The sequence below is a fragment of the Ictidomys tridecemlineatus genome, chromosome 3, assembly GCF_052094955.1.
Source record: "Ictidomys tridecemlineatus isolate mIctTri1 chromosome 3, mIctTri1.hap1, whole genome shotgun sequence".
NCBI classification, from domain to species: Eukaryota; Metazoa; Chordata; class Mammalia; order Rodentia; family Sciuridae; genus Ictidomys; species Ictidomys tridecemlineatus.
This window is the reverse complement of record NC_135479.1, coordinates 87,029,406-87,050,741: the sequence shown is the minus strand read 5'-3', so window position 1 is coordinate 87,050,741 and position 21,336 is coordinate 87,029,406. Positions and strand designations below refer to the sequence as shown.

The 21,336-nt window shown below is 40.5% G+C and overlaps 2 pseudogenes; one reads left to right on the top strand and one right to left on the bottom strand.

Moving 5' to 3' along the window:
• Positions 1-12,244: 12,244 nt before the first annotated feature.
• On the bottom strand, positions 12,245-13,294 carry LOC144376270 (reticulon-3 pseudogene; annotated as a pseudogene).
• A 3,066-nt stretch (positions 13,295-16,360) lies between these two features.
• Positions 16,361-19,620, top strand: LOC144375687 (small ribosomal subunit protein eS8 pseudogene; annotated as a pseudogene).
• Positions 19,621-21,336: the final 1,716 nt, after the last annotated feature.

The following is a 21,336-nucleotide window of genomic DNA, read 5'->3' as shown; positions in this document are numbered from 1 at the left end:
AAGTTAAAGCTTATTTCTTGTTCATTTTTGAAAAAACTTCAGTCTCAATGTTTTTGAACCATTGTTTTTGTCCAGAGCAGGTTAGAACTTGGGTCCCAACTCTTAGATTAAGAAGGGCAGGTGTGTTGTGGCCCTAAGATGCACCCCACTTCCCCAAGTGCATCTCATTGGATTTGGGAACAGGGAAGAGAAATGGGAGGTGGTGAAGGCTCCCTCCTTATTCTCCTGCATGCCAGCCACTGAAGTGTCTCAGGCTCCTCTCTGCTTGAGGCTGGCTCCTTTGCCTGGGGGTCTTTGCTGGTTGTCTTCATTATGGTGCTCTGTGGGGTTTTAGGGCATTGCTCACCAAGATCCCTCTATCTCTTAGAAAGTTACCAGACGGGCAGCCTTTACCTCTCTCTGGTTCCTGGAAGCATCCTCACTGCCCCTTCACCAAGCTGGGTATCCTCTCACATGGTCCTGGAACCCATTGTCCTACTCCTGTGGTCCCAGGGTCTATACTGGTACTGGGGCTGGCTCCAGGCATAGTTTAAGGGATGGTCCCACTCACACAGAAAATCCTCCAAGGAGGAGCACAATGTATGTGTCCTTTCTCCAGGACACCAGCCATCCTCCTGTAGCCTTCTTGGACAAGGTAGAAGGGGCTGAAGTCCCTTATAAAGGTCTCTCCATCTGTCCCAGCCAACTTTGGAATTCAGTCTCTCCCCTCTGGAATTCCCCCTTGAATTCAGTCCACACATCTGACTTAAGACTCAGGTTTCTTTTTGATGCTTTTTTCCCAAGGCGAACCAATTTCAGGGAAACGGGGAAGGAAAGGACGAGTCTCACAGTAGGATCTTTGTTGTGCTGGTATCGATGGCTTCCAGTCATTAGTGGCTTTTTGTTTGGCTCCTGGAACTCACAGTGGGAGGGATGTTTGGAAGTGATTTCTCCTTAATTCAGTTCCTTGCACATAGCGAGATAGCTCTGCTCCTCTCCTCCCTGGACAGGACCCTGGCCTCTGGGCAGAGCAACTAACCCAGGGAGGCGTTTTTTGACATCCTGTGTATTTTGGGCTGTCAGCTGCTCACCTTCTACAGGACCTGGCATCATGATTGTCACTCTGGTCCCTTAACTGGAAACCCTGGAATATTTACCTGGAGAGACCCGCCAAACCAGACCAGTAAAAAGGAGACAGATCTTTGTATTTGTGAAAGCTCACAATTAATATTTCATGGAGAAAAGATTAATAAAACATCACACAATTAGTTGCTTGCCTTCAGCGATCACATCTCATTAAGGGTGGTAGGAGGCAGCTGACAGGATTCCTGAGCAGGCAGCTGGCTGGCCCTGGCTTGTAGGACCAGTTACTGGTTTGGAGAATGACAGCCTCTGTTCTGCCTTATTTGCTGAAGAATTTTCTCCTGTAAATGGTGATAAATGGGGTCAGCTCTCAGCGGGACCACTTCTGGCAGCCACACCTTTCTCTGTATCTCCATTCCCTGCATGTGCCATTCACTTATTCATTTGTTCATTTGTGTTATTTGTGTCGTCTTCTATGCACCAGACACTCTGCTGGGTGGTAGGAAATGAGCAGGGCCCAGTATCTCCATCTCCAAACCTCTGATGGCTCTGTCAGACTCGTCTTCCCTCAGGGCCAGTCACCTGTCCTGCTTCCTTCTGCTCAGGCTTCTACCCAGTGACTAGGCACAGGCACATCCTGCCCTCCATTTGAATCTTGAGTCCTACAGTGGCCAGCAGGTAGCCCTTGGCAGGTGGCCACACTGTCCCAAGCCTCAGGTTCCTGTCCTGTGTGTGGGGATAACAGAACCTCAGCACGGTAGCACAAGTATTCACACAGGGAAGCTGAGGTGGTTACAGGTGGGCAGCGCTGTGTGGGCCATGGCTACCAGAGATTCTGGGCCCAGTGGCCAGCTCTGCTGGACCCCAGGGGATGCGACTTTCCTGCTGATGCAGAGCACCCACAGATTTCTGTGTGGCATCTGCCATCTTGAAGTGGTACTTCTGCTGGTTTGACACTCTCTCTGCTTGCAGTTCTTCTGAGAGGCTGTGGCTGGGTCTGGATCAGTGTGCTGACAGACTCCCAGGGTCCCCAGAGACACAGCTGACAGAGCCATCTGATTTCCATCAGGCTGCATTAACTCCACCTTCCCGAGAGGGAGTGATGGTGACGAAGCCCAATTAGACATGAGGGATCAAAGAGCAGTGGGCTGAGATGTCACAGCAGGCAGTCTGACAGTCTACCCACGTGCCAGGCCACCTTCTCTCGGTACCTCGGGGCTGGAGGGAAGAAAAGATGGCCTCAGTGACAGCATCTTCAGAGCCCAAGTGACAGACGAGGGGATGCTGTTGTCAGTCTTGTTTGATCCACCCATACAGGTTATCTGGATCATTCCAACTCTGATGCTCCAAAATAAGTGGATTAGGAAAAGAAATTATCTGGGCAATTGCTTCCACTCACCACCCAGAGAGACATTAGCAACGTTGATTTGGTTCGTATCGAATTGTGGTGAAGACAGACTTTAGGCCATGTCCCCCCCCACCCCAGCACTGTGCAGACGGAATCATCTGACAGCTTTAATCAAAGAGGTGATGCAATTGGATGTGTTTGTTGGAAAGGTCGTTGTAGTGGAGGTGGATGGTGCCCTGTCCAAATTCTTTTTTCATGCTAGTGATCATTCCTAGCTGCTGTGTTTGCTGCTCACAGCTCACAGCTGTCCCCCTGGCCAAAGAGTTGTCCTTGGCCAATTTGTTTTCAATCTGCAACTGTCTAAAAAATGATGTCCACTCCTCCCCCTCCTCAAGTCCATGGCCAGCAGACACAAGAAGGCCACCTGCCTTGCTTCCAAGTGGGACCAGCTCTGGTACAATTAGTGATTGGTGCCCCTGAACTTATTGACCACATCCTTGCCTAATCCCTCTGCCTCCTGCTTCTTCTTGTAGCATCCCTACAATAAATTACTGAACAAGAATCTCATCTTAGGCCCTGCACCTAGGAAACCTGATGGAAGTCCGTTGTCACACCACAGAAGTAGGAGGACCTCATGGAGTGAGATGGGCAGGAGGCTCTCCCATGGCTCAGGCACACAATGACCAGGTTGTGACCTGGGGAAGATGCAGTGAGAAGAGATCCGGATGGTGGACCTACCAAGACCCCGGACCCCGCCAGGTAAAGAAGGAAACGAACATGATGGATGCTTCAAGTCCAGGTGAGCCAGAGCACAGGGGGTGATCCCAGTTGTTGATGGAAGGAGGAATCTTCACTTGCTCATTTTGTCTCCTGGGAATTGCAGCCACCTCCAGCTCGTGTCTGCCATCCTCCTGCACCTGCCTCCTCTGCTCTGCTCCTGGGTCTCTCCTCTTGACCTGTCAGGCTCACAGCTGCACTCTGCCCAGCAGAGTCTTGGTCTCTCATATGGCTGCATCTTTTCAAGGGATGGTGCCACCTTCTGCTCTGTGTAAAGGGAATTGGAAAGTGTTTCTGGATTCATTACTAGGCTGGTTCCGAATCTCCCTGGGAATGACTGCGAGCCACAGCCAGTCCTCCCTGGTTGGGCTAAGGGCTTCCTGGCGAAGGATGTCACTACCTGTAGACCTTGGTTTCTGGACCATTCACTGATTTCTTTTTCTTATCAACATTATTGAGAAATAACGCATGTGAGATAAACCACATCTGGTTAAAGTGTGGGACTCAGTGAGTTCCTCAGTTGTTCACATCTGTAAAGCCTTCAGCACCACGGTCAAGTCAGGACAGCCTTGTGTTCCCTTTTATACTTCATTTCCTCCTGCCCCTGGACCCACATCACCACTCATCTCTCACTCTGTCACTGTAGTTTGCATTTCACAAAGTTCAAGCTAAAATAGTTTGGGTTTTATAAAAATGGAATCACACAATATAGATGAAGCTGCGTTTGACTTCTTTTGCATCAGGATTTTGAGATTCACCGTGTTGTTAAGTATGTTAGCAGTCCTTTTGTTTTCTTATTAAATTTTCATTTTGACATCATTATAGATTTGCATGCAGTTGTAAGAATTCATGTCAAAAACAACGTTGTGTGCCTTACCCAGTTTTCTCCGAGGGCAACCTCTTGCAAAAATAGTACAGTGTGGGTTAAAACCAAGATGTTGACAATGGTGTGAATGAATCGCCACAGGAAGGAGGTCCCCTGTGTCGCCCTTTTCTAGTTACGCCCACTTTCCTCAGACCCAATGCCTTTGCTTTTTTAAAATGAATTTTAATTTTTTAGAGGAGTTTTAGATTCATAGAAAAATGGGTTGGAAGGTACAGAGATTTCCCATGCACACTCTGCCTACACACAAGCAGAGCCTCCTGCAATACCAACATCCCCTACCCGGGTTGCATATCTGTCATAATTGATAAACCTAATGATACATTTTTATCCACCAAAGTCCAGAATTTATATTAGAACTCGCGCTTGGTATTCTATGTTCTATGGGTTTGGAAAAATGTATGATGCTGCATATCCACCATTGCAGTACCACACAGAATAGCTTCATTTCCCTAAAAAATCCTCTGTTCTGCATGTTTGTTTCTCCCTATGCCCTGCCCCTGACAGCCACTGATCATTTTATTGTCTCCATAGTCTTGACTTTTCCAAAATGTCATATAATTGAACTTGTATAGGATGCAATGTTTCCAGACTGGATTCTTCCATTTAGTAATATGTATTTAAAGTTCATTTACGTCTTTTCATGGCTTGATCATTTATTTTGAGCACTCCATTGTCTGGAAGTACCTGTCTATCCATTTACCTACTAACGGCTATCTTGGTGGCTTCCATTTTTGATGGTATACCTAAAGCTGCTATAAACATCTGTGTGCAGGCTTTTATGAGAACCCAAGTTTGCAACTTGTTTCAGTAAATACCAAGCAGCTTGATTGCTGGATCATATGGCAAGGGTTTATTGACTTTTATTAGACACTGACAAATTGTCTTCCAGAGTGGTTGTAGTATCTTGCATCCCCACCACCAAGGAACATTGTGATCTTGGACTTCTCAGAGTCCATAACCATGAGACCTGTTGCTTCCCATCCTCACCAGCATTTCTGAATTTGGCCAGTCTAGGATGTGTGGAGAGGCATCTCATTGTTTTAACTTTCATTTCCCTTATGACATATGATGCGAAGCATCTTTTCTTATTTGCCATCTGTGTCTTGTTTGGTGAGGTGTTTGTTAAGATCTTTGGTCCATTTTAAAACAGATTATTTATGTTCATGTTGTTGAATGGTAGGGGTTTTGATTTATTTTGGGTCCTTTATCAGATATGTGTTTTACACATTTCCTCTCAGTCTTTTCATTCTCTTGATGATGTTTTCCCACTACATGGATATTTTAATATTAATGAAGAACAACTTATCAGTTCTTTCTTTCATAAATCATGCCTTTGGTGTTATATTTTAATAAGTCATTGCAAAGTCCACAATCAACTATATTTTCTTTTGTTATCTTCTAGGAGCTTTATAGTTTTGTGTTTTATGTTTAGGTCTGTGCTCTATTCCCAATTAATTTTTTGCAAATGGTATAAGATGTGTATCTAAATATATATATATATATATATATATATATATATATATATATATATATATATATTTTTTTTTTTGCAGATGGATGGACAGTTGATCTGTGCAATTTGTTGAAAAGACTTTTTTTCCTCCATTGTATTTCTTTTGATTCTTTCTCAAAGTTCAGTCGACTGTGGACCTATGTATGTGGATCTATTTTGGGGCTATTGGTTCTACAGATCTATTAGTCCAAATTCTTTCACTAGCTCCATACTGCCAAGATTTCTGTCACTTTTAGGGTAAGTGCTGAACTCAGGTAGTGTCAATCCTCCAACTGCGTTCTGCTCCTTCAATATTCTGGTGGTTCATCAGGTTCTTTGGCTTTTCTATATAAGCGTAGGGTTAGTCTGTCATTATGTACAAAATAACTTGCTGGAATTTTGATTGGGATTACATTGAATCTTTAGATCAAGTTGGGATAAAAATGTATGCTCAAATCCATGTGTTGAAATCCTAATCCCAAAGTGTACTATTAGGAGGGGGCATGGGTGGAAGTCATGAGAGTGGCACCCTCGTGAGTGAGGGTAGTGCACATATTAAAAAAAGACATGAAAAGCTTATTTCCATTCTCTTTCTCTTCTACCATAATATAGATGATTGTGGACTTTGCAATGACTGATTGTGAAGCTGCAACCAGAAAACCACTATATTCAAACCAGGAAGTGAGTCCTCCCCAGACATTGGATCTGCTGCCTTTGTGATTTTGGACTTCTCAGAGTCCATAACCATGAGACCTAAATGTTGCTGTCTCAGCCCATGATAATTTGTTACAGGATCAAGAAAACAATATTGTCTCCCTAGACTAATGGAATATATCTCCACTCATTTAGTTCTTATTTGATTTCGTTCATGAATTTTCTTGTTTCCCCCTTATTAGTCTTGTACATATTTTGTTAGATTTATACCAACATATTTCATTTTTTAGGTGCATTGTCAATGGCAGTATGTTTTGAATTTAAATCCCACTTGTTTATTTATGGGATATAAAATGATTGACTTTTGTATATTAACCTTGTATCCTGCAGCATTGCGTCACTGTAAGTATGCTACTTTTATCTCCTTTGTGTATAGACCGAGGAGAGGGATAGTTGGGTCAAATGGTGGTTCCATTCCCAATTTTCCAAGGAATCTCCATACTGCTTTCCATATTGGTTGCACCAATTTGCAGTCCCAACAGCAGTGTGTGAGTGTACCTTTATTTCCCCACATCCTCACCATCACTTATGTTGTCTGTATTCTTTTTTTTTAAAGAGAGAGTGAGAGAGGAGAGAGAGAGAATTTTTAATATTTATTTTTCAGTTCTCGGCAGACACAACATCTTTGTTGGTATGCGGTGCTGAGGATCGAACCCGGGCTGCACGCATGCCAGGTGAGCACGCTACCGCTTGAGCCACATCCCCAGCCCTGTTGTCTGTATTCTTGATAGCTGCCATTCTGACAAGAGTGAGATGAAATCTTAGAGTAGTTTTGATTTGCATTTTTCTAATTGCTAGAGATGTTGAACATTTTTTCATATATTTGTTGATTGATTGTATATCTAGGTTTTTTTTTGATCCAGTCTCACAATCTTTATTTTTTATTTTTTAAAATTTTTATTATTGGTTGTTCAAAACATTACATAATTCTTGACATATCATATTTCATACATTTGATTCAAGTGGGTTATTAACTCCCATTTTTACCCCATATACAGATTGCAGAATCACATCGGTTACACATCCGCTGATTTACATATTGCCATACTAGTGTCTGATGTGTTCTGCTGCCTTTCCTATTCTCTACTATTCCCCCTCCCCTCTCCTCCCATCTTCTCTCTCTACCCCATCTACTGTAATTCATTTCTCCACCTTGTTTTTTTCCCTTTCCCCTCACTTCCTCTTATATGTAATTTTGTATAACAATGAGGGTCTCCTTCCATTTCCATGCACTTTCCCTTTTCTCTCCCTTTCCCTCCCACCTCTCCTCCCTGTTTAATGTTAATCTTCTTCTCATGCTCTTCCTCCCTGCTCTGTTCTTAGTTGTTCTCCTTATACCAAAGAAGACATTTGGCATTTGTTTTTTAGGGCTTGGCTAGCTTCACTTAGCATAATCTGCTCTAATGCCATCCATTTACCTGCAAATTCCATGATTTTGTTATTTTTTAGGGCAGAGTAATACTCCATTGTGTATAAATGCCACATTTTTTTTTTATCCATTCATCTATTGAAGGGCATCTAGGTTGGTTCCACAGTCTAGCTATTGTGAATTGTGCTGCTATGAACATCGATGTAGCAGTATCCCTGTAGTATGCTCTTTTTAGGTCTTTAGGGAATAGACCGAGAAGGGGAATAGTTGGGTCAAATGGTGGTTCCATTCCCAGCTTTCCAAGGAATCTCCATACTGCTTTCCAAATTGGCCTTACCAATTTGCAGTCCCACCAGCAATGTACAAGTGTACTCTTTTCCCCGCATCCTTGCCAGCACTTGTTGTTGTTTGACTTCATAATGGCTGCCAATCTTACTGGAGTGAGATGGTATCTTAGGGTGGTTTTGATTTGCATTTCTCTGACTGCTAGAGATGGTGAGCATTTTTTCATGTACTTGTTGATTGATTGTATGTCCTCCTCTGAGAAGTGTCTGTTCAGGTCCTTGGCCCATTTGTTGATTGGGTTATTTGTTTTCTTATTGTTTAATTTTTTGAATTCTTTATATACTCTGGATATTAGGGCTCTATCTGAAGTGTGAGGAGTAAAAATTTGTTCCCATGATGTAGGCTCCTTATTTACCTCTCTTATTGTTTCTCTTGCTGAGAAAAAACTTTTTAGTTTGAATAAGTCCCATTTGTTGATTCTTATTATTAACTCTTGTGCTATGGGTGGCCTATTAAGGAATTTGGAGCCCGACCCCACAATATGTAGATCGGAGCCACCTTTTTCTTCTATCAGACGCAGGGTCTCTGATTTGATATCAAGCTCTTTGATCCATTTTGAGTTAACTTTTGTGCATGGCGAGAGAAAGGGATTCAGTTTCATTTTGTTGCTTATGGATTTCCAGTTTTCCCAGCACCATTTCTTGAAGATGCTATCCTTCCTCCATTGCAAGCTTTTAGCACCTTTATCAAATATAAGATAGTTGAAATTTTGTGGATTGGTCTCTGTGTCCTCTATTCTGTACCATTGGTCCACCTGCCTGTTTTGGTACCAGTACCATGCTGTTTTTGTTACTATTGCCCTGTAGTATAGCTTGAAGTCTGGTATTGCTATACCACCTGATTCACACTTCCTGCTTTCCATATGAATTTCATGATTGCTTTATCTATTTCTACAAGAAATGCTGTTGGGATTTTGATTGGCATTGCATTAAACCTATAGAGAACTTTTGGTAATATTGCCATTTTGATGATGTTAGTTCTGCCTATCCATGAACAGGGTATATTTTTCCATCTTCTAAGATCTTTTTCTATTTCTCTCTTTAGGGTTCTGTAGTTTTCATTATATAGGTCTTTCACCTCTTTTGTTAGGTTGATTCTCAAGTATTTTATTTTTTTTGAGGATATTGTGAATGGGGTGGTTGTCCTCATTTCCATTTCAGAAGTTTTGTCGCTGATATACAGGAATGCCTTTGATTTATGCGTGTTGATTTTATATCCTGCCACTTTGCTGAATTAATTTATTAGCTCTAGAAGTTTCTTGGTAGAACTTTTTGGGTCTGCTATGTATAGGATCATGTCTTTTGCAAATAGTGATAATTTAAGTTCTTTTTTTCCTATTTTTGTGCCTTTAATTTCCTTCATCTGTTTAATTGCTCTGGCCAGTGTTTCGAGAACTATGTTGAACAGAAGTTGTGAGAGAGGGCATCCCTGTCTTGTTCCAGATTTTAGAGGGAATGCCTTCAATTTTTTTCCGTTCAGAATGATGCTAGCCTGAGGCTTAGCATTCTTAGCCTTTACATTATTGAGGTATGTTCCTGTTATCCCTAGTTTTTCTAGAGTTTTGAACATAAAGGGATGCTGTACTTTGTTGAATGCTTTTTCTGTGTCTATTGAGGTGATCATATGGTTCTTATCTTTAAGTCTATTGATGTGGTGAATAGCATTTATTGATTTCCGTATATTGAACCAGCCTTGCATCCTAGGGATGAATCCTACTTGGTCATGATGCATGATCTTTTTGATATGTTTCTGTATCCAATTTGCCAGAATTTTATTGAGGATTTTTGCATCTATGTTCATTAGAGATATTGGTCTGTAATTTTCTTTCTTTGAAGTGTCTTTATCTGTTTTAGGAATCAGGGTGATGTTGGCCTTGTAGAATGAATTTGGAAGTTATCCCTCTTTTTCTATTTCCTGAAATAGCTTGAAAAGTATTGGTATTAGTTCTTCTTTAAAGGTTTTGTAAAACTCTGCTCTATACTTATCCGGTCCTGGGCTTTTCTTAGTTGGTAGTCTTTTGATGGCTTCTTCTATTTCCTCAATTGATATTGGTCTGTTTAGGTTGTCTATATCCTCCTGACTCAATCTGGGCAGATCATATGACTTAAGAAATTTATTATTATTTTATTATTATTTATTTATTCGCTATCTTCTATTTTATTGGAGTATAAGGATTCAAAATAATTTCTAATTATCTTCTGTATTTCTGAAGTGTCTGTTTTGATATTGCCTTTTTCATCCCATATGCTAGTAATTTGAGTTCTCTCTCTTCTTCTCTTCATTAGCATGGCTAAGGGTCTGTCAATCTTGTTTATTTTTTCAAAGAACCAACTTTTAGTTTTGTCAATTTTTTCAATTGTTTCTTTTGTTTTAATTTCATTGATTTCAGTTCTGGTTTTAATTATTTCTTGCCTTCTACTACTTTTGCTGTTCCTTTGCTCTTCTTTTTCTAGGGTTTTGAGATGAAATGTGAGATCATTTATTTGTTGTTTTTTTAACCAGTCATTGTGTTCTTTATTTTTAAATTAATACCATATCAATTTGCAGTTTTACAGGAACCAAGATTCAAGATCCTTGTGTGCTACTGTATTTTTATGTTGCACACACAGACACGCACACAATTTCATTAGTACTTTTTTGTCTATGTTTTCCTTAAAAAAAAAAATTCTGCATGGCACAAACATCTCTCCCATTATCATTAACACAGCAACAACAAAAGAAAAGAACCAGGTGTGGGGCTTCCAGTGCAGAAAGAGGTCCTTTGGAGGGGAAGCCTGAAAGTCCATCAGTGCATCGACTTCCTGGGAGGGTAAGGAATGGTGATGGAGAGGGAGTTTCTTAATATGTCAGAAAATGTTAAAAATTTCAAAAAGAAAGGGGGCAAGAAAATAAGAAAAGGGAGTATGGGGAGAGTTCCTTTTACTCATCTAAATTCCCCAGTAATTAAAAAAAAAATCCTCCCAGTGCTTCCTGCAGAGCTGCAGTACTTTGGGACCAACAAATATTGTAGCCCTTACAGCTTGCTCCCTCCTGGAAGGGCAGGACTACTTAGGAGCTACAAGCTTAAGGAACTTAATGACTGCTTTCACACTGACTTGAGTCTCCATGTGGAAAAGGGAGGAAGAAACTTTGTCTCAAACAGGAATCAATGATTCCCAATCACCCTCCACCTGCTGTGCCTGTGCACTGCTCTGTTGTCTCCAACTGAAGAAAGCCCATCAATACACTCTGGCCCTGTCTGGTCATCTTAACTTAAAAGTCCACAGGAAGCACTCTCCAAAGGAGCATCCTGGGCCATGGTACAGGGGCTGAGCATTTTGTGTGTCTGAAAAAGGAAAGCACCCTCAAAGCAGAAAGACTCCACATGAACAACAAAATGCACGTCCCCACACTGGCGTGCAGTCTCTTAGCCACAGACACACAAGATCTCCCCTCAAGCCAGCTTGGCTTTGGTCCTTACACTAAACTGATGAGCACACATTAAAGCAACAGCATGTGAGGAGAAAGCAGTGGTGGTGGTGGTGGTGGTGGTAGATAAAGAAAAACGTTTTCTTTTCTGGTAGTTCCATCTTTTGAGACTGTTCCTCCTCCACAGACTGAGACAGGATTACAATAACTTAATAACTAGGGAGCCCACATGCAGATTATTTTTCTCTAACAAGTGTACAGCAGTGTACAGCAGGTACAGACATTTATTTCATAATAATAAAAGTACAACCATATTTATTAAACTTGAGGTGAGGTGGGTGGGCAGGAAAGAGGGGAAAGCACATTCAGGAATGAGTTCTCAAATTAACTCCCAGAACTGGCATCCAAGAGATGATGTGGACACCATGCTCCCAGCTGGTGGAGCCCTTCCTTCCCTGTGGGTGAGTGGCAGAGGGAGGTGGCCATTGTTGTGCCCCTGCCACACCCTTTCCCACCCTTTTCTGTTTCTACTCTTATTTCTCAGATGGCATTCTGGAGACAGGAATTATCACTACTACCTATAAGTTACTCAGAGCTGGAAGTTATATCATTAAGTCAAGAAGAGGAATATTAAGAGTAGCTGCTCACAGAGTGGGGCAGGAGGATGGGATTGGTGGGCTGCAAACAACCCAAGGAAGGCATCCCCCTCCTGTCCCCAAACCATTTCTTCATAAGTTAATCATTATTTCTTAAAAATAAAGGCAAAACTATAATGGGAGTTGTGTAAAACTAGTCCTTGAAAACTGAATAGAAGAACCCAAGAAATTTTTCTACTATTCACTTTCTCTTTTTCTAATCTTTCCCCTTTTCATGCTACAGGTAAAAAGCTCCACCACCACTAAGGTATAATTTATCCTATTAATTTTATTCTTTCTTTATTCTTTTGAGTTCTAAGATATCAGTTCTTTTTGTTCAGCCCACTGTTTCTTGTGCTTGATACTGAGGGTAAAGGGAAAGGAGGGGAGAAAATACTAAATTAAAATAAAAATAAGCTTGGAATGCAGGCTCAAGCTGACACTGTGCATGTCCTCCATGGTACAAGTAACATCATTATAACTATTAAGTGGTGTTTTAGTAACTGTTGCATTTCTGGTTTCCATGTGTTTATTCTGACTTTTTTTTTTGGTGATTTCAGGGAGTTTTGCTTGGATCTTTTCAACAATTGACTTGGTTTGATCCTGGACGATGCCAACATAGTGATCAATCTGGGTCTTGTACTTCTCATAGACAATTGGGACGCTGAAGACGAGCAGCTCCACAAGAATCAGAAGGGTGATTCCATTAAAAACGGCACCAACATAGGTCATCAGCCACATGAAGACAGCCAGCTTCAAGGAGTCGACCAGATCTTCCACCAGAAAGAGACAAATGATGAGTTTTAGGGCCTTGTTGACATGCACCATGGCAGCATTCATGTAATTATGGAAAGCTTCTGAGGACAGTGTAATGTCCACATCCAGGTAGGCTTTGAATGGATGGCCTTCTTCTGATTTCTGTATAGCTTGGATGACAGACTTGTTGACTCTGAAGCTGATGGTGACAGAGAGAAGGGCCAGGATAAGGTAAGAAACCACACTGATGACACTGAAGGCTGCCAGGGATAGCAGCATGATCAGTGTGGTGCCAAAAACAAACCCAGTCTTCTTCACATCTAGCCAGAAAATCAGATCGTGCACCGCACAAGAGGAGCTGCAGCTTTTCGCCCTCCAGGGCGGGGCTGGCTCCCGGGCTCCTGCCACCGCCAGCCGCTGTCGGATGGGGCCCCGGAGGACGACGAGAGATGGATGGGGACTGAGTGCCCACTGATGACTCCGCCATGGCTACGCGAGCAAGGGCGGGAGAGGAGTGAAGAGAGACGTGGGGCTGGAGACAGGGAGGGGAAATAGAATAAGTAGGCAGCAGGCTCTCCGAAGTCCCTTCGCTCAGCCTGTTCCGAAGACAGACTCCGACAGACTGACTCGGTTTTTTTCTATTTTTAAGGAATGAACTCCAAGCAATAAATTTTCCTCTTAGAACTGCTTTCATTGTGTCCCATAGATTCGGATATGTTGTGTCTGTGTTTTCATTTATCTCTAAGAATTTTTTAATTTTCTCCTTGATGTCTTTTGTAACCCATTGATCATTCAGTAACCTATTGTTCATTCTCCAAGTGATGCGTGATTTTTCCTTCCTTCTTTTATCGTTGATTTCCAGTTTCATTCCATTATGATCAGATAGGATGCATGGTATTATCTCTACTTCTTTATAATTTCTAAGAGTTGCCCTGTGACATAATATATGATCTATTTTTGAGAAGGATCCATGTGCTGGTGAGAAAAAAGTGTAACTGCTTAATGTTGGGTGGTATATTCTATATATGTCAATTAAGTCTAGGTTATTAATTGTATTATTGAGTTCTATAGATTCTTTATTCAACTTTTGTTTGGAAGATCTGTCCAGTGGTGAGAGAGGTGTGTTGAAGTCTCTCATGATTATTGTATGGTGGTCTATTTGACTCTTGAACTTGAGAAGAGTTTGTTTGATGAACACAGCTGCACCATTGTTTGGGGCATATATATTTATGATTGTTATGTCTTGTTGGTGTATGGTTCCCTTGAGCAGTATGTAGTGTCCTTCTTTATCCCTTTTGATTAACTTTGGCTTTAAGTTTATTTTATCTGATATGAGTATGGACACTTCTGCTTGTTTCTGAGGTCCATATGAGTGATAATGATTTTTCCCAACCTTTCACCTTCGGTCTATGTATGTCTTTTCCTATCAAATGCGTCTCCTGTAGGCAGCATATTGTTGGGTCTTGTTTTGTGATCCATTCTACTAGCCTGTGTCTCTTAATTGGTGAGTTTAAGCCATTAACATTTAGGATTATTATTGAGATATGGATTGTTCTTCCAGCCATATTTGTTCATTTATGTTACTTAGCATGGTTTGTTTTTCCTCTTTGATTATTTTTTCCCTTTACTGTACTACCTCCCGCTGTTAGTTTTCATTGTTATTCTCCATTTTCTCTTCCTGTAATGTTTTGCCTAGGATGTTTTGAAGAGCTGGTTTTCTAGCTGTAAATTCTTTTAACTTTTGTTTATCATGGAAGGTTTTAATTTCATTTTTCATCCTGAAGCTTAATTTCGCTGGATACACAGTTCTTGGTTGGAACCCATTTTCTTTCAGCGTTTGAAATATGTTGTTCCAGGATCTTCTAGCTTTCAGGGTCTGTGGTGAAAGATCAGCTGTTATCCTGATTGGTTTACCCCTAAATGTAATCTGCTTCCTCTTTCTTGTGGTTTTTAAGATTCTCTCCTTATTCTGTATGTTGGGCATCTTCATTATAATGTGTCTAGGTGTGGATCTCTTATGATTTTGCACATTCGGTGTCCTGTAGGCTTCTAGGATTTGGGATTCTGTTTCATTCTTCAAGTCTGGGAAGTTTTCTCATTATTTTCTTGAACAGATTGCTCATTCCTTTGGTTTGGACCGCTATACCTTCCTGTATTCCAATAACTCTTTAAGTTTGGTCTCTTTATGTTATCCCTTATTTCTTGGATGTTCTGCTCATGGTTTCTTAACAGTCTCGCTGAGCTGTCTATGTTCTTTTCAAGTTGAAATACTTTGTCTTCATTGTCTGATGTTCTATCTTCTAAGTGATCTACTCTGCTGGTAGTACTCTCATTTGAGTTTTTAAGTTGGTTTATTGTTTCCTGCATTTCTAGGATTTCTGTTTGTTTGTTTTTTATAACCTCTATCTTCCTGTATAGTTGATCTTTTGCTTCTTGGATTTGTTTATGTAATTCATTGTCAAAGTGATCTTTCATTGTCTGATTTTGCTGTCTAATGTCTTCCTTGAGACTCCAGATCATCGGAAGCATGTATATCCTGAATTCTTTATCTGACATTCCATCTGCTGCCAATATTACCTCTTCTAAAGTTGAGTTGACCTGCATTGCTTGTGGTCCTTTCTTTCCTTGTCTTTTCATACTGCTCGTGTTTCTTTCTGCTTTGTGAAACTGTTGTGTTATTGAATTTTCCCCCTATATATTTATATTGCCCTTGTATAGTTGCAAAGTCTCCCTTTTGTGGAGAAAGACAATGTTAACAGTTCTCAATATCAATAGTACATCATCTGAGCACACGTTTTCCTTATTACTACATTTATAGCTAGACTCTATGTCTATAAATGTTGGTTTCGATTATCGTTTACAAATATAGTCATTAGTTTCATGAAAGGCATACCATTTCTGGTAGCTTGAAGAAAACTGAATTTCAGGTGTAGGATGTTATGTTTAGGGGGAAAGGAGTGAGGGTATGGGGTTAATCTAACTTAGTAACTTTGGAGAGCTCTAACCAATAGATGGGTAATTTATGGAAGAATGTATAGATTCAAATTCCTATTTGTATTTATAAGATTGCCCTACTTATGAATAGTAAAATTTAGGGGGTTGCAAGTGGGATAGAGGGAGTAAGAGGGAGGAAAACAAATAACAAGGAAAGGAAGAGAAAAAAGAGAGTGGGAAAAAGAAAAGAGAAAAAAGAAAAGAAATAAAAAGCGGGGAGGGAGGGGGGCATATGCAATTCCTCTATAGTATATTATTCTGGTGATTCAGTTGTTAAAGATCTTTTTCATGCACAATTTTTGGTTTCACATATGTTGAGGTTGTGAGGACCAGAGGGGGAAGGGTACAGGAGACTGGATGAATGGATGAAAAGAGAGAGAGAAGAGAAAAAAAGAAAGAAAAAAAAAATGTCTCAGAACTCTGTTATCATTTTTTCCAGTTGGTGGCGTTGTCTATTCCTAGCTTGAGTCTCTGGGTTCAGGCTGGTGGTGGTAGTCAGTGTGAGAGGACTTGAGCTTCCACCTGTGGCCTCTCTACTTTTATTCTCTGAGATGTAAACCAGGTGCCTGATCCGATGCAGAACCGAGCTGGTAGCCACGCCCACCAGTTGGTGGGTTTTAAGTGTTGGTGGGATTTTTCAAGATGAGTTCCATCAGTTTTTCTCATAAGGTGTTTGATGAGGTGGGGGTGTTGGGCTCCTCCTCCAGATGGGGTGGTCTCTCTGCCTCGCCAGCGGGCCGCTGGGCCCCTTCTCTGGGTGGAGCGGTCTGCCTACCATGCAGGCGGGAGGCTGGGCTCCTCCAACTGGGGTGGTCTGTCTACTGTGCCGGCGGGCCGCTGGGCCAATCTTTATTTTTTAATAGGTATATTTAAGCCATTGGCATTCAGAGTGGATAGTTGGATTAATATCTATAATATTTGATTAATATCTGTGACACTAATCTGTTATATTCACAGCTACATCAATGCTTATAGCAGCACAATTCACAATAGTTAAATTGTGCTAGATGCCCTTCAGTAGATGAATGGATATAGAAACTGTGGTGTGTGTGTGTGTGTGTGTGTGTGTGTGTATATATATATACTTAACATTTAATGAGAATAAAATCATGGCATTTATAGGCAAATGTATGGAGTTGGAGAATATTATGCTAGGTGAAGTAAGCAATCCCTAAAAATCAAATGTCAAATGTTTTCTCTGATATGAGGATGCTGACTCATAATGGGGATGGCGGGGCAGCATGGGAGGAATGAAGAAACTTTAGATAGGGAAAAGGGGAGGGAGGGGGTATGGGGGTAGGAAAGATGGTGGAATGAGATGGACATCATTACCCTAAGTACATGTATGAAGACATGAATGGTGTGACTCTACTTTGTGTACAACTGGAGACATGAAAAATTGTGCTCTATATGTGTAATATGAATTGAATTGCATTCTGCCATCATATATAACAAATTAGAATAAATAAATAACTTCAAAAAATCTGTCATATCTGTTACTGTTTTCTATTTGTTGCTTAATTCTTTGTTCCTATTTTTATCATCTACTCCCCTTTCTTTTCAGTCTTTTGTGGTTTGTTTGTTGAGCATTTGAAATTCTATTAATTTTTGTGTGTATGTGGTGAGGGGCTAGGTATCAAACCCAGGGCCTTGCACACTCTAGGCGAGCTTCTACCACTGAGCAATCCCCCCAGCCTGAGCATTATAAAAACATGATTTAATTTCTCTCCTTTCTTAGCATATCAATTGTGCATTTTCTTTCTTTTATTTTTTTTAAATGATGTCTTACAGTTTGCAATATACATTCACACCTAATTCAGATTCATTTCCATATGACACTATACTTCATGGGGGGTGTGAGTACCTTGTAATAATAATCCTAATGCTTCTCTTCTTTTCCTTGTGTTACTGTTGTTACTGATTTTACTTTTTTTTAGAATATATTTTTTGTTTTCTTTGATATGAGGATGCTGACTCATAATGGCGATGGGAGGTGGAGCATGGGAGGAATGGAGGAACTCTAGCTAGGGCAAAGGGGAGGGAGGGGAAAGGAGGGGTAAGGGGGTAGGAGTGATGGTGGAATGAGTTAGACATCATGACCCCTAAGTACATGTATGAAAACACAAATGGTGTGAAAATACTTTGTGCACAATCAGTGACTTGAAAAATTGTGCTCTATATGTATAATATGAAATGGATTGCATTCTGCTATCGTGTAGAACAAATTAGAATAAATAAAAAAGAAAATCTTAAAAAATATAGATGTTATATGAAACAACAAAGTATGTTTGAATTTCAGATGAACATGAGTTATGTAAGCTATGTTAAATTTAGCCAGAATGCCACATCTACTAAGTTGTGTTGTGTTCTCTTTTGCTTTCTGCCCATATTTAATTGTGATACCAGTCTGTTAAGTGCCTTATAAACAGACTTGAAGATGAAAGGTTGTGGCTACTTCATATAGGGCTTACCTATATATAAGGGCAAACAGAGTAACTATAAATGTTAAAGGTTCCATTTTTAAAGTCAGTGTGTAGCTTATCATCTATTATATATATATTTTTCTATTTTAAGTAAATGATCTTACTATAAATATTAATTTTACTGACCAAAAAATTTATTCACTCTGGCTCAAAAAAAAGGTATTATAGTTGAATTCAATACCTTTATTTTATTTATTTATTTGTATGTGATGTTGAGGTTCAAACCCAGTGCCTTGCATCTGCTAGGCAAATGCTCTATCACTGAGCCACAACCCCAGCCCACTCATTTTACTTTTATATAAGCATATGTATTAAATATAACATTTATTTATGAATACATGATCAAATAGTGTTACTATTATATTGAAAACAAAAAAAGTTATGTAACCTTTACTTATTCTTTCTGTGGTATTTATTCGTCCTTTCTTTGTGTAGATCTGAGTCTCCCATCTATTCAATTTTTCTTTTCACTAAAAAATGTTTAGCTCTTTCCAGCCAGCACCAGGTGATGGGCATCAGGATAACAGGCACAAGCGCTGCAAGACTGGAAAGAGAAAGCCCTACCCCAAGAAGCGGAAGTACGGGCTGGGGATGTGGCTCAAGCGGTAGCGCGCTTGCCTGGCATGCGTGCGGCCCGGGTTCGATCCTCAGCACCACAAACAAAGATGTTGTGTCCGCCGAATACTAAAAAAAATAAGTAAATATTTAAAAAATTCTCTCTTTCTCTCTCTCTCTCTCTCTCTCTCTCTCTCTCTCTCTCTCTCTAAAAAAAAAAAAAAGCGGAAGTATGAGTTGGGACGCCCTGTTGCCAACACTAAGATTGTCCCCCGTTGGATACACACTGTCAGAGTTCGAGGAGGCAACAAGAAGTACTGTGCTTTGAGGCTGGATGTGAGGAACTTCTCCTGGGGCTCTGAGTATTGTACTCGGAAAACAAGGATCATTGATGCAATGCGTCCAATAATGAGCTAGTCCGCATCAAGACCCTGGTGAAGAACTGCATTGTGCTCATTGATAGCACACCATACAGACAGTGGGACGAGTCCCACTATGCAATGCCCCCTGGGCTGCAAGAAGAGGGCCAAGCTGACTCCTGAGGAGGAAGACATATTAAACAAAAAGCGATCTAAGAAAATTCAAAAAATTCAAAAGAAGTATGATGAAAGGAAGAAGAATGCTAAAATCAGCACTCGCATTCTTCTGGAGGAGCAGTTCCGGCATTGCATCAAGACCAGGACAGTGTGGCCGTGGCCGAGCAGATGGCTATGTTCTAGAAGGCAAGGAGTTGGAGTTCTTTCTGAGGAAAATCCAAGCCTGGAAGGGCAAATAAGTCCTCCTCCCTTCTGACTCAGCTCATAATAAAGGTGTTATTTGTTCTAAAAAAAAATGTTAATGTTTAGAATTTCTTTTAAGGCAAGTCTTCTGGTAAAATTCCTCCAATTTTTGTTTTTCTGAGAAAGTCCTTATTTCTTTTTCACTTTTGAAGGATAATTTTGCAGAGTACAAAATTCTAGGTTGATGGTTTTTTCTTTAAATATTTCACTCCATTCTCTTCTTGAATGCATGGTTTCAGAGTAGAAGTCAGATGTAATTTTAATCTTTTCTTTTCTATAGGTAAGTTGTCCCCCTCCACTTTGGTTTCTTTCAGGATTTTCTTTTCTGTTTTCTGTAGTTTGAAAGTGATGTGACTAAGTGTAATGTTTCTGGTATTTATAAGGCTTGGTGCTCTCTGAACTTGTAGGATTTGTGGTTAGGTGTTCTTTCCTAAGTCCTATCTACTAATGAACCCATGCCAACTATTCTCCATTTTTGTTACAGTGTTTTCTTTTCTTTTCTTTTTTTTTTTTTGAGAAAGCAGTGGGATCTTTATTGTCCAAACAAAAGATCATAACAGAAGACACAAATAAATTAATTGTTCTGACAATTTTAGACTTCAGGGCTTCTCTATAAGAGGGTCAGCTTCTTATGTAAACAAAAATCCTAACCAAAACAAAAATGGCAAGTATCTGAGACAGTGTTCAAGACAAATGTACAAAGTGAGGAGAAATAAAAATGCAGTTTCTAAGATATGTTGTATAAAGACATAAGGTTCATTTTGGTGAAAAATGCTTTTCTTCTTATTTTGAATACTTTCACCTCCCCTCCAAAAAGTTAAGCCCTGACCTATACAAAGAAACTGAAATAATTGACCCTAATTTCAAATGGATTCCATTTATTCTAAAAGCTTACCATCCTAGGGCAGGGGTGGGGGGTGGGGTATAGCTCAATGATGGTAGAGCACTTGCCTTGAATGTGCAAGGCCCTGGATTCAATCCCCAGCACCACAAAATATATCTCAAATCAATAGACTTAATTTTCTTATTTTAGGAAGTTTAAACCAAATTGGAGTTAAACTCATCTTACTTTAAAGTGCAAGAAAGGCTATGCAAGACTAGTGTTTATCTGTGACATGTAAATGAGAAGCATCCTTTCAACAGCAGCAGCTCAAGAGGTACCAACAAGCATGAAGAACTGGTTATAGGACAAAGCAATCCATTAGACTGACCAAAAAGCAAGGAGACAAGTTTTAGCCTAGAAAACAGGGGTCCCTGAGAAGTCTGGCTGTTAATTGTACCCAGACCTTAAACAGGTCTTAGGTCCCCCTACCTGACAAGGCTGGAGCACAGCATCAGCGGAGTCAAAAAGGCCAAACTTGTTGACGGACACCTCTATACCATGGTGTGTTTATGCTGATGGTGGTAAAGAGAAGCCTAGGTTTTGGAATAGCATAAACATTTACCTACAATGATCAAAGTCCTGGTCTGGGGTAAATGATACAAGAACGCGTAATGAAGTTCCCCAGACATCACTGCTGAGATTTTTTTAGTTTGACTCTACAGCACTACAAAACGGTTTCTTCCACACAAGGACAAGCTTTGCCCTGATGTTTCTCAGAATTCATTATGTCTCCACCTCTAGCCTCAGTTTTTCTGTTTGTTTTAATATACCATTCCTATGTCAGAGCTAAGGTAAAAGGGGAATAAAGGACAAGAAACCCTCTGTCCCAAGTCCCTGGAATAGATGCACT